Below are 12,514 nucleotides of genomic sequence, written 5' to 3'. Positions count from 1 at the left end.
GGTTGAGACAGTTCGCTGGATGCGGGACTCCCTCCTGCGATAAGTTGACTCGGGGAAGGAAACGCAGGGTAACCGGTGTCTCCTGGGACTCGTCAGAAACCACAGGGATGTACGCCGAGTGTGCCCATGAACACGGGGGCCTGCTGGAACTAGCCCTGCTTTCCCATTTTGAGGGCGGCATTCATGCCTGCCTTGACGCTCCCTGACATTCCCGGCTCCCGACAGGCCAGTGAGCCCTGGAAGAGTGCTTCGGGGAAAATCATGAGTTTGCTCTCTCTAAACCAGGGGCTTCCGCGGCCGCGGTGGCGGTCCGCACGGCAGGCTCCAGAGCCAAAGGGAGCCTCAACGTGAGAACTGGCCTCCAGGTTAGGCCCTGAGTAGCCGTGCAGAAAGGGAGGCATGCAGCTCTTTCCGGGAGTTCTTAGTCGCTTTGCTTTCAAGGCAGTACACGCCCGGGGACTCCTAGGCCCCAGGGGCGTGCAGCGTTTTCCCTCCAAGGTCCCTGAGTGCCTCCAGACACCTGTGGGCCGGCTGAGCAACGTCGAGGTCCATTGGTTGATTCCCTCGGAGGACCCCCGTGCGTGCCGAGTGCCGGGCAACCACACACTGCGCGTTCCTTGAGGAGCGCTACCTCTCCAGAGCCCTCGAACGCCCTTCGGGACAACATGGCTGGTGGGTGCGAGGTGCCCAGGAAGACTCTGTCACGGCCCTTGTGTGAGCTGCCATGAGAGAACGCTGTGCTTGCAACACTGCGAGGCCCGCCCTCGTGCCTGAAGTCACTCTGCTCGAGGAGAAAGTCAGCACCTTAGCGTGCTGTGTGGCTCCCGGCACACCCAGCATGAAGCCATGCCTGGAAGTAAGGCCCTGGTTTGCCGTGCAGAAGCGGAGGCGTGCTGCACTTTCCAGGAGGCGGTGGCCTCTGCTCTGCATACCTTGAACGGCAGCACAGCCTTCTGGACACCTGGGAGGCTAGCCGGGGCGCCCTGTTCCCGGCAGGAACACTGAGTAACCCCAGGCGCACCTGGCTCTGCTAAGCACCATCCAGGCCCGTAGCCCCTTAGAGCCCCTCTGTGCACGCCGAGCGTAGGGAAACGCACTGCCCTCTCTTTTGGAGCAGCTTGGTTTCCTCAGCACTCGCACACGTTCACGAACGCCGTTCTGCCACATCCCACATGGCGCGGAGGTCTTACGCGTTGCCCTAATCGGAGCTGCGCTCAGAGTAACCCTCGTCTTCGCATTCCATCCAGGACCTCCTGACTGAAGGCACCGTGCCTCCTAGAGGACGGCGGCTTGGGTTCTTACTGCAATTCAAGTCCTGTTCCTTCTTTGGCACTGCAGGCATCCCCAGGCCCAGAGGAGCGGCTACGGCGTTCCTTGGTTGAGACAGTTCGCTGGATGCGGGACTCCCTCCTGCGATAAGTTGACTCGGGGAAGGAAACGCAGGGTAACCGGTGTCTCCTGGGACTCGTCAGAAACCACAGGGATGTACGCCGAGTGTGCCCATGAACACGGGGGCCTGCTGGAACTAGCCCTGCTTTCCCATTTTGAGGGCGGCCTTCATGCCTGCCTTGGCGCTCCCTGACATTCCCGGCTCCCGACAGGCCAGTGAGCCCTGGAAGAGTGCTTCGGGGAAAATCATGAGTTTGCTCTCTCTAAACCAGGGGCTTCCGCGGCCGCGGTGGCGGTCCGCACGGCAGGCTCCAGAGCCAAAGGGAGCCTCAACGTGAGAACTGGCCTCCAGGTTAGGCCCTGAGTAGCCGTGCAGAAAGGGAGGCATGCAGCTCTTTCCGGGAGTTCTTAGTCGCTTTGCTTTCAAGGCAGTACACGCCCGGGGACTCCTAGGCCCCACGGGCGTGCAGCGTTTTCCCTCCAAGGTCCCTGAGTGCCTCCAGACACCTGTGGGCCGGCTGAGCAACGTCGAGGTCCATTGGTTGATTCCCTCGGAGGACCCCCGTGCGTGCCGAGTGCTGGGCAACCACACACTGCGCGTTCCTTGAGGAGCGCTACCTCTCCAGAGCCCTCGAACGCCCTTCGGGACAACATGGCTGGTGGGTGCGAGGTGCCCAGGAAGACTCTGTCATGGCCCTTGTGTGAGCTGCCATGAGAGAACGCTGTGCTTGCAACACTGCGAGGCCCGCCCTCGTGCCTGAAGTCACTCTGCTCGAGGAGAAAGTCAGCACCTTAGCGTGCTGTGTGGCTCCCGGCACACCCAGCATGAAGCCATGCCTGGAAGTAAGGCCCTGGTTTGCCGTGCAGAAGCGGAGGCGTGCTGCACTTTCCAGGAGGCGGTGGCCTCTGCTCTGCATACCTTGAACGGCAGCACAGCCTTCTGGACACCTGGGAGGCTAGCCGGGGCGCCCTGTTCCCGGCAGGAACACTGAGTAACCCCAGGCGCACCTGGCTCTGCTAAGCACCATCCAGGCCCGTAGCCCCTTAGAGCCCCTCTGTGCACGCCGAGCGTAGGGAAACGCACTGCCCTCTCTTTTGGAGCAGCTTGGTTTCCTCAGCACTCGCACACGTTCACGAACGCCGTTCTGCCACATCCCACATAGCGCGGAGGTCTTACGCGTTGCACTAATCGGAGCTGCGCTCAGAGTAACCCTCGTCTTCGCATTCCATCCAGGACCTCCTGACTGAAGGCACCGTGCCTCCTAGAGGACGGCGGCTTGGGTTCTTACTGCAATTCAAGTCCTGTTCCTTCTTTGGCACTGCAGGCAGCCCCAGGCCCAGAGGAGCGGCTACGGCGTTCCTTGGTTGAGACAGTTCGCCGGATGCGGGACTCCCTCCTGCGATAAGTTGACTCGGGGAAGGAAACGCAGGGTAACCGGTGTCTCCTGGGACTCGTCAGAAACCACAGGGATGTACGCTGAGTGTGCCCATGAACACGGGGGCCTGCTGGAACTAGCCCTGCTTTCCCATTTTGAGGGCGGCATTCATGCCTGCCTTGACGCTCCCTGACATTCCCGGCTCCCGACAGGCCAGTGAGCCCTGGAAGAGTGCTTCGGGGAAAATCATGAGTTTGCTCTCTCTAAACCAGGGGCTGCCGCGGCCGCGGTGGCGGTCCGCACGGCAGGCTCCAGAGCCAAAGGGAGCCTCAACGTGAGAACTGGCCTCCAGGTTAGGCCCTGAGTAGCCGTGCAGAAAGGGAGGCATGCAGCTCTTTCCGGGAGTTCTTAGTCGCTTTGCTTTCAAGGCAGTACACGCCCGGGGACTCCTAGGCCCCACGGGCGTGCAGCGTTTTCCCTCCAAGGTCCCTGAGTGCCTCCAGACACCTGTGGGCCGGCTGAGCAACGTCGAGGTCCATTGGTTGATTCCCTCGGAGGACCCCCGTGCGTGCCGAGTGCTGGGCAACCACACACTGCGCGTTCCTTGAGGAGCGCTACCTCTCCAGAGCCCTCGAACGCCCTTCGGGACAACATGGCTGGTGGGTGCGAGGTGCCCAGGAAGACTCTGTCATGGCCCTTGTGTGAGCTGCCATGAGAGAACGCTGTGCTTGCAACACTGCGAGGCCCGCCCTCGTGCCTGAAGTCACTCTGCTCGAGGAGAAAGTCAGCACCTTAGCGTGCTGTGTGGCTCCTGGCACACCCAGCATGAAGCCATGCCTGGAAGTAAGGCCCTGGTTTGCCGTGCAGAAGCGGAGGCGTGCTGCACTTTCCAGGAGGCGGTGGCCTCTGCTCTGCATACCTTGAACGGCAGCACAGCCTTCTGGACACCTGGGAGGCTAGCCGGGGCGCCCTGTTCCCGGCAGGAACACTGAGTAACCCCAGGCGCACCTGGCTCTGCTAAGCACCATCCAGGCCCGTAGCCCCTTAGAGCCCCTCTGTGCACGCCGAGCGTAGGGAAACGCACTGCCCTCTCTTTTGGATCAGCTTGGTTTCCTCAGCACTCGCACACGTTCACGAACGCCGTTCTGCCACATCCCACATGGCGCGGAGGTCTTACGCGTTGCCCTAATCGGAGCTGCGCTCAGAGTAACCCTCGTCTTCGCATTCCATCCAGGACCTCCTGACTGAAGGCACCGTGCCTCCTAGAGGACGGCGGCTTGGGTTCTTACTGCAATTCAAGTCCTGTTCCTTCTTTGGCACTGCAGGCAGCCCCAGGCCCAGAGGAGCGGCTACGGCGTTCCTTGGTTGAGACAGTTCGCCGGATGCGGGACTCCCTCCTGCGATAAGTTGACTCGGGGAAGGAAACGCAGGGTAACCGGTGTCTCCTGGGACTCGTCAGAAACCACAGGGATGTACGCTGAGTGTGCCCATGAACACGGGGGCCTGCTGGAACTAGCCCTGCTTTCCCATTTTGAGGGCGGCCTTCATGCCTGCCTTGACGCTCCCTGACATTCCCGGCTCCCGACAGGCCAGTGAGCCCTGGAAGAGTGCTTCGGGGAAAATCATGAGTTTGCTCTCTCTAAACCAGGGGCTGCCGCGGCCGCGGTGGCGGTCCGCACGGCAGGCTCCAGAGCCAAAGGGAGCCTCAACGTGAGAACTGGCCTCCAGGTTAGGCCCTGAGTAGCCGTGCAGAAAGGGAGGCATGCAGCTCTTTCCGGGAGTTCTTAGTCGCTTTGCTTTCAAGGCAGTACACGCCCGGGGACTCCTAGGCCCCAGGGGCGTGCAGCGTTTTCCCTCCAAGGTCCCTGAGTGCCTCCAGACACCTGTGGGCCGGCTGAGCAACGTCGAGGTCCATTGGTTGATTCCCTCGGAGGACCCCCGTGCGTGCCGAGTGCTGGGCAACCACACACTGCGCGTTCCTTGAGGAGCGCTACCTCTCCAGAGCCCTCGAACGCCCTTCGGGACAACATGGCTGGTGGGTGCGAGGTGCCCAGGAAGACTCTGTCACGGCCCTTGTGTGAGCTGCCATGAGAGAACGCTGTGCTTGCAACACTGCGAGGCCCGCCCTCGTGCCTGAAGTCACTCTGCTCGAGGAGAAAGTCAGCACCTTAGCGTGCTGTGTGGCTCCCGGCACACCCCGCATGAAGCCATGCCTGGAAGTAAGGCCCTGGTTTGCCGTGCAGAAGCGGAGGCGTGCTGCACTTTCCAGGAGGCGGTGGCCTCTGCTCTGCATACCTTGAACGGCAGCACAGCCTTCTGGACACCTGGGAGGCTAGCCGGGGCGCCCTGTTCCCGGCAGGAACACTGAGTAACCCCAGGCGCACCTGGCTCTGCTAAGCACCATCCAGGCCCGTAGCCCCTTAGAGCCCCTCTGTGCATGCCGAGCGTAGGGAAACGCACTGCCCTCTCTTTTGGAGCAGCTTGGTTTCCTCAGCACTCGCACACGTTCACGAACGCCGTTCTGCCACATCCCACATGGCGCGGAGGTCTTACGCGTTGCCCTAATCGGAGCTGCGCTCAGAGTAACCCTCGTCTTCGCATTCCATCCAGGACCTCCTGACTGAAGGCACCGTGCCTCCTAGAGGACGGCGGCTTGGGTTCTTACTGCAATTCAAGTCCTGTTCCTTCTTTGGCACTGCAGGCAGCCCCAGGCCCAGAGGAGCGGCTACGGCGTTCCTTGGTTGAGACAGTTCGCTGGATGCGGGACTCCCTCCTGCGATAAGTTGACTCGGGGAAGGAAACGCAGGGTAACCGGTGTCTCCTGGGACTCGTCAGAAACCACAGGGATGTACGCTGAGTGTGCCCATGAACACGGGGGCCTGCTGGAACTAGCCCTGCTTTCCCATTTTGAGGGCGGCCTTCATGCCTGCCTTGACGCTCCCTGACATTCCCGGCTCCCGACAGGCCAGTGAGCCCTGGAAGAGTGCTTCGGGGAAAATCATGAGTTTGCTCTCTCTAAACCAGGGGCTGCCGCGGCCGCGGTGGCGGTCCGCACGGCAGGCTCCAGAGCCAAAGGGAGCCTCAACGTGAGAACTGGCCTCCAGGTTAGGCCCTGAGTAGCCGTGCAGAAAGGGAGGCATGCAGCTCTTTCCGGGAGTTCTTAGTCGCTTTGCTTTCAAGGCAGTACACGCCCGGGGACTCCTAGGCCCCACGGGCGTGCAGCGTTTTCCCTCCAAGGTCCCTGAGTGCCTCCAGACACCTGTGGGCCGGCTGAGCAACGTCGAGGTCCATTGGTTGATTCCCTCGGAGGACCCCCGTGCGTGCCGAGTGCTGGGCAACCACACACTGCGCGTTCCTTGAGGAGCGCTACCTCTCCAGAGCCCTCGAACGCCCTTCGGGACAACATGGCTGGTGGGTGCGAGGTGCCCAGGAAGACTCTGTCATGGCCCTTGTGTGAGCTGCCATGAGAGAACGCTGTGCTTGCAACACTGCGAGGCCCGCCCTCGTGCCTGAAGTCACTCTGCTCGAGGAGAAAGTCAGCACCTTAGCGTGCTGTGTGGCTCCCGGCACACCCAGCATGAAGCCATGCCTGGAAGTAAGGCCCTGGTTTGCCGTGCAGAAGCGGAGGCGTGCTGCACTTTCCAGGAGGCGGTGGCCTCTGCTCTGCATACCTTGAACGGCAGCACAGCCTTCTGGACACCTGGGAGGCTAGCCGGGGCGCCCTGTTCCCGGCAGGAACACTGAGTAACCCCAGGCGCACCTGGCTCTGCTAAGCACCATCCAGGCCCGTAGCCCCTTAGAGCCCCTCTGTGCACGCCGAGCGTAGGGAAACGCACTGCCCTCTCTTTTGGAGCAGCTTGGTTTCCTCAGCACTCGCACACGTTCACGAACGCCGTTCTGCCACATCCCACATGGCGCGGAGGTCTTACGCGTTGCCCTAATCGGAGCTGCGCTCAGAGTAACCCTCGTCTTCGCATTCCATCCAGGACCTCCTGACTGAAGGCACCGTGCCTCCTAGAGGACGGCGGCTTGGGTTCTTACTGCAATTCAAGTCCTGTTCCTTCTTTGGCACTGCAGGCAGCCCCAGGCCCAGAGGAGCGGCTACGGCGTTCCTTGGTTGAGACAGTTCGCCGGATGTGGGACTCCCTCCTGCGATAAGTTGACTCGGGGAAGGAAACGCAGGGTAACCGGTGTCTCCTGGGACTCGTCAGAAACCACAGGGATGTACGCTGAGTGTGCCCATGAACACGGGGGCCTGCTGGAACTAGCCCTGCTTTCCCATTTTGAGGGCGGCATTCATGCCTGCCTTGACGCTCCCTGACATTCCCGGCTCCCGACAGGCCAGTGAGCCCTGGAAGAGTGCTTCGGGGAAAATCATGAGTTTGCTCTCTCTAAACCAGGGGCTGCCGCGGCCGCGGTGGCGGTCCGCACGGCAGGCTCCAGAGCCAAAGGGAGCCTCAACGTGAGAACTGGCCTCCAGGTTAGGCCCTGAGTAGCCGTGCAGAAAGGGAGGCATGCAGCTCTTTCCGGGAGTTCTTAGTCGCTTTGCTTTCAAGGCAGTACACGCCCGGGGACTCCTAGGCCCCACGGGCGTGCAGCGTTTTCCCTCCAAGGTCCCTGAGTGCCTCCAGACACCTGTGGGCCGGCTGAGCAACGTCGAGGTCCATTGGTTGATTCCCTCGGAGGACCCCCGTGCGTGCCGAGTGCTGGGCAACCACACACTGCGCGTTCCTTGAGGAGCGCTACCTCTCCAGAGCCCTCGAACGCCCTTCGGGACAACATGGCTGGTGGGTGCGAGGTGCCCAGGAAGACTCTGTCATGGCCCTTGTGTGAGCTGCCATGAGAGAACGCTGTGCTTGCAACACTGCGAGGCCCGCCCTCGTGCCTGAAGTCACTCTGCTCGAGGAGAAAGTCAGCACCTTAGCGTGCTGTGTGGCTCCCGGCACACCCAGCATGAAGCCATGCCTGGAAGTAAGGCCCTGGTTTGCCGTGCAGAAGCGGAGGCGTGCTGCACTTTCCAGGAGGCGGTGGCCTCTGCTCTGCATACCTTGAACGGCAGCACAGCCTTCTGGACACCTGGGAGGCTAGCCGGGGCGCCCTGTTCCCGGCAGGAACACTGAGTAACCCCAGGCGCACCTGGCTCTGCTAAGCACCATCCAGGCCCGTAGCCCCTTAGAGCCCCTCTGTGCACGCCGAGCGTAGGGAAACGCACTGCCCTCTCTTTTGGAGCAGCTTGGTTTCCTCAGCACTCGCACACGTTCACGAACGCCGTTCTGCCACATCCCACATGGCGCGGAGGTCTTACGCGTTGCCCTAATCGGAGCTGCGCTCAGAGTAACCCTCGTCTTCGCATTCCATCCAGGACCTCCTGACTGAAGGCACCGTGCCTCCTAGAGGACGGCGGCTTGGGTTCTTACTGCAATTCAAGTCCTGTTCCTTCTTTGGCACTGCAGGCAGCCCCAGGCCCAGAGGAGCGGCTACGGCGTTCCTTGGTTGAGACAGTTCGCCGGATGCGGGACTCCCTCCTGCGATAAGTTGACTCGGGGAAGGAAACGCAGGGTAACCGGTGTCTCCTGGGACTCGTCAGAAACCACAGGGATGTACGCCGAGTGTGCCCATGAACACGGGGGCCTGCTGGAACTAGCCCTGCTTTCCCATTTTGAGGGCGGCATTCATGCCTGCCTTGACGCTCCCTGACATTCCCAGCTCCCGACAGGCCAGTGAGCCCTGGAAGAGTGCTTCGGGGAAAATCATGAGTTTGCTCTCTCTAAACCAGGGGCTTCCGCGGCCGCGGTGGCGGTCCGCACGGCAGGCTCCAGAGCCAAAGGGAGCCTCAACGTGAGAACTGGCCTCCAGGTTAGGCCCTGAGTAGCCGTGCAGAAAGGGAGGCATGCAGCTCTTTCCGGGAGTTCTTAGTCGCTTTGCTTTCAAGGCAGTACACGCCCGGGGACTCCTAGGCCCCAGGGGCGTGCAGCGTTTTCCCTCCAAGGTCCCTGAGTGCCTCCAGACACCTGTGGGCCGGCTGAGCAACGTCGAGGTCCATTGGTTGATTCCCTCGGAGGACCCCCGTGCGTGCCGAGTGCCGGGCAACCACACACTGCGCGTTCCTTGAGGAGCGCTACCTCTCCAGAGCCCTCGAACGCCCTTCGGGACAACATGGCTGGTGGGTGCGAGGTGCCCAGGAAGACTCTGTCACGGCCCTTGTGTGAGCTGCCATGAGAGAACGCTGTGCTTGCAACACTGCGAGGCCCGCCCTCGTGCCTGAAGTCACTCTGCTCGAGGAGAAAGTCAGCACCTTAGCGTGCTGTGTGGCTCCCGGCACACCCAGCATGAAGCCATGCCTGGAAGTAAGGCCCTGGTTTGCCGTGCAGAAGCGGAGGCGTGCTGCACTTTCCAGGAGGCGGTGGCCTCTGCTCTGCATACCTTGAACGGCAGCACAGCCTTCTGGACACCTGGGAGGCTAGCCGGGGCGCCCTGTTCCCGGCAGGAACACTGAGTAACCCCAGGCGCACCTGGCTCTGCTAAGCACCATCCAGGCCCGTAGCCCCTTAGAGCCCCTCTGTGCACGCCGAGCGTAGGGAAACGCACTGCCCTCTCTTTTGGAGCAGCTTGGTTTCCTCAGCACTCGCACACGTTCACGAACGCCGTTCTGCCACATCCCACATGGCGCGGAGGTCTTACGCGTTGCCCTAATCGGAGCTGCGCTCAGAGTAACCCTCGTCTTCGCATTCCATCCAGGACCTCCTGACTGAAGGCACCGTGCCTCCTAGAGGACGGCGGCTTGGGTTCTTACTGCAATTCAAGTCCTGTTCCTTCTTTGGCACTGCAGGCAGCCCCAGGCCCAGAGGAGCGGCTACGGCGTTCCTTGGTTGAGACAGTTCGCCGGATGCGGGACTCCCTCCTGCGATAAGTTGACTCGGGGAAGGAAACGCAGGGTAACCGGTGTCTCCTGGGACTCGTCAGAAACCACAGGGATGTACGCTGAGTGTGCCCATGAACACGGGGGCCTGCTGGAACTAGCCCTGCTTTCCCATTTTGAGGGCGGCATTCATGCCTGCCTTGACGCTCCCTGACATTCCCGGCTCCCGACAGGCCAGTGAGCCCTGGAAGAGTGCTTCGGGGAAAATCATGAGTTTGCTCTCTCTAAACCAGGGGCTGCCGCGGCCGCGGTGGCGGTCCGCACGGCAGGCTCCAGAGCCAAAGGGAGCCTCAACGTGAGAACTGGCCTCCAGGTTAGGCCCTGAGTAGCCGTGCAGAAAGGGAGGCATGCAGCTCTTTCCGGGAGTTCTTAGTCGCTTTGCTTTCAAGGCAGTACACGCCCGGGGACTCCTAGGCCCCACGGGCGTGCAGCGTTTTCCCTCCAAGGTCCCTGAGTGCCTCCAGACACCTGTGGGCCGGCTGAGCAACGTCGAGGTCCATTGGTTGATTCCCTCGGAGGACCCCCGTGCGTGCCGAGTGCTGGGCAACCACACACTGCGCGTTCCTTGAGGAGCGCTACCTCTCCAGAGCCCTCGAACGCCCTTCGGGACAACATGGCTGGTGGGTGCGAGGTGCCCAGGAAGACTCTGTCATGGCCCTTGTGTGAGCTGCCATGAGAGAACGCTGTGCTTGCAACACTGCGAGGCCCGCCCTCGTGCCTGAAGTCACTCTGCTCGAGGAGAAAGTCAGCACCTTAGCGTGCTGTGTGGCTCCCGGCACACCCAGCATGAAGCCATGCCTGGAAGTAAGGCCCTGGTTTGCCGTGCAGAAGCGGAGGCGTGCTGCACTTTCCAGGAGGCGGTGGCCTCTGCTCTGCATACCTTGAACGGCAGCACAGCCTTCTGGACACCTGGGAGGCTAGCCGGGGCGCCCTGTTCCCGGCAGGAACACTGAGTAACCCCAGGCGCACCTGGCTCTGCTAAGCACCATCCAGGCCCGTAGCCCCTTAGAGCCCCTCTGTGCACGCCGAGCGTAGGGAAACGCACTGCCCTCTCTTTTGGAGCAGCTTGGTTTCCTCAGCACTCGCACACGTTCACGAACGCCGTTCTGCCACATCCCACATGGCGCGGAGGTCTTACGCGTTGCCCTAATCGGAGCTGCGCTCAGAGTAACCCTCGTCTTCGCATTCCATCCAGGACCTCCTGACTGAAGGCACCGTGCCTCCTAGAGGACGGCGGCTTGGGTTCTTACTGCAATTCAAGTCCTGTTCCTTCTTTGGCACTGCAGGCAGCCCCAGGCCCAGAGGAGCGGCTACGGCGTTCCTTGGTTGAGACAGTTCGCCGGATGCGGGACTCCCTCCTGCGATAAGTTGACTCGGGGAAGGAAACGCAGGGTAACCGGTGTCTCCTGGGACTCGTCAGAAACCACAGGGATGTACGCTGAGTGTGCCCATGAACACGGGGGCCTGCTGGAACTAGCCCTGCTTTCCCATTTTGAGGGCGGCATTCATGCCTGCCTTGACGCTCCCTGACATTCCCGGCTCCCGACAGGCCAGTGAGCCCTGGAAGAGTGCTTCGGGGAAAATCATGAGTTTGCTCTCTCTAAACCAGGGGCTTCCGCGGCCGCGGTGGCGGTCCGCACGGCAGGCTCCAGAGCCAAAGGGAGCCTCAACGTGAGAACTGGCCTCCAGGTTAGGCCCTGAGTAGCCGTGCAGAAAGGGAGGCATGCAGCTCTTTCCGGGAGTTCTTAGTCGCTTTGCTTTCAAGGCAGTACACGCCCGGGGACTCCTAGGCCCCAGGGGCGTGCAGCGTTTTCCCTCCAAGGTCCCTGAGTGCCTCCAGACACCTGTGGGCCGGCTGAGCAACGTCGAGGTCCATTGGTTGATTCCCTCGGAGGACCCCCGTGCGTGCCGAGTGCTGGGCAACCACACACTGCGCGTTCCTTGAGGAGCGCTACCTCTCCAGAGCCCTCGAACGCCCTTCGGGACAACATGGCTGGTGGGTGCGAGGTGCCCAGGAAGACTCTGTCATGGCCCTTGTGTGAGCTGCCATGAGAGAACGCTGTGCTTGCAACACTGCGAGGCCCGCCCTCGTGCCTGAAGTCACTCTGCTCGAGGAGAAAGTCAGCACCTTAGCGTGCTGTGTGGCTCCCGGCACACCCAGCATGAAGCCATGCCTGGAAGTAAGGCCCTGGTTTGCCGTGCAGAAGCGGAGGCGTGCTGCACTTTCCAGGAGGCGGTGGCCTCTGCTCTGCATACCTTGAACGGCAGCACAGCCTTCTGGACACCTGGGAGGCTAGCCGGGGCGCCCTGTTCCCGGCAGGAACACTGAGTAACCCCAGGCGCACCTGGCTCTGCTAAGCACCATCCAGGCCCGTAGCCCCTTAGAGCCCCTCTGTGCACGCCGAGCGTAGGGAAACGCACTGCCCTCTCTTTTGGAGCAGCTTGGTTTCCTCAGCACTCGCACACGTTCACGAACGCCGTTCTGCCACATCCCACATGGCGCGGAGGTCTTACGCGTTGCCCTAATCGGAGCTGCGCTCAGAGTAACCCTCGTCTTCGCATTCCATCCAGGACCTCCTGACTGAAGGCACCGTGCCTCCTAGAGGACGGCGGCTTGGGTTCTTACTGCAATTCAAGTCCTGTTCCTTCTTTGGCACTGCAGGCATCCCCAGGCCCAGAGGAGCGGCTACGGCGTTCCTTGGTTGAGACAGTTCGCTGGATGCGGGACTCCCTCCTGCGATAAGTTGACTCGGGGAAGGAAACGCAGGGTAACCGGTGTCTCCTGGGACTCGTCAGAAACCACAGGGATGTACGCTGAGTGTGCCCATGA

The sequence above is a fragment of the Lagenorhynchus albirostris genome, chromosome 8, assembly GCF_949774975.1.
Source record: "Lagenorhynchus albirostris chromosome 8, mLagAlb1.1, whole genome shotgun sequence".
In the NCBI taxonomy this organism is placed as follows: Eukaryota; Metazoa; Chordata; class Mammalia; order Artiodactyla; family Delphinidae; genus Lagenorhynchus; species Lagenorhynchus albirostris.
Note: the sequence above shows the minus strand (reverse complement) of the source record.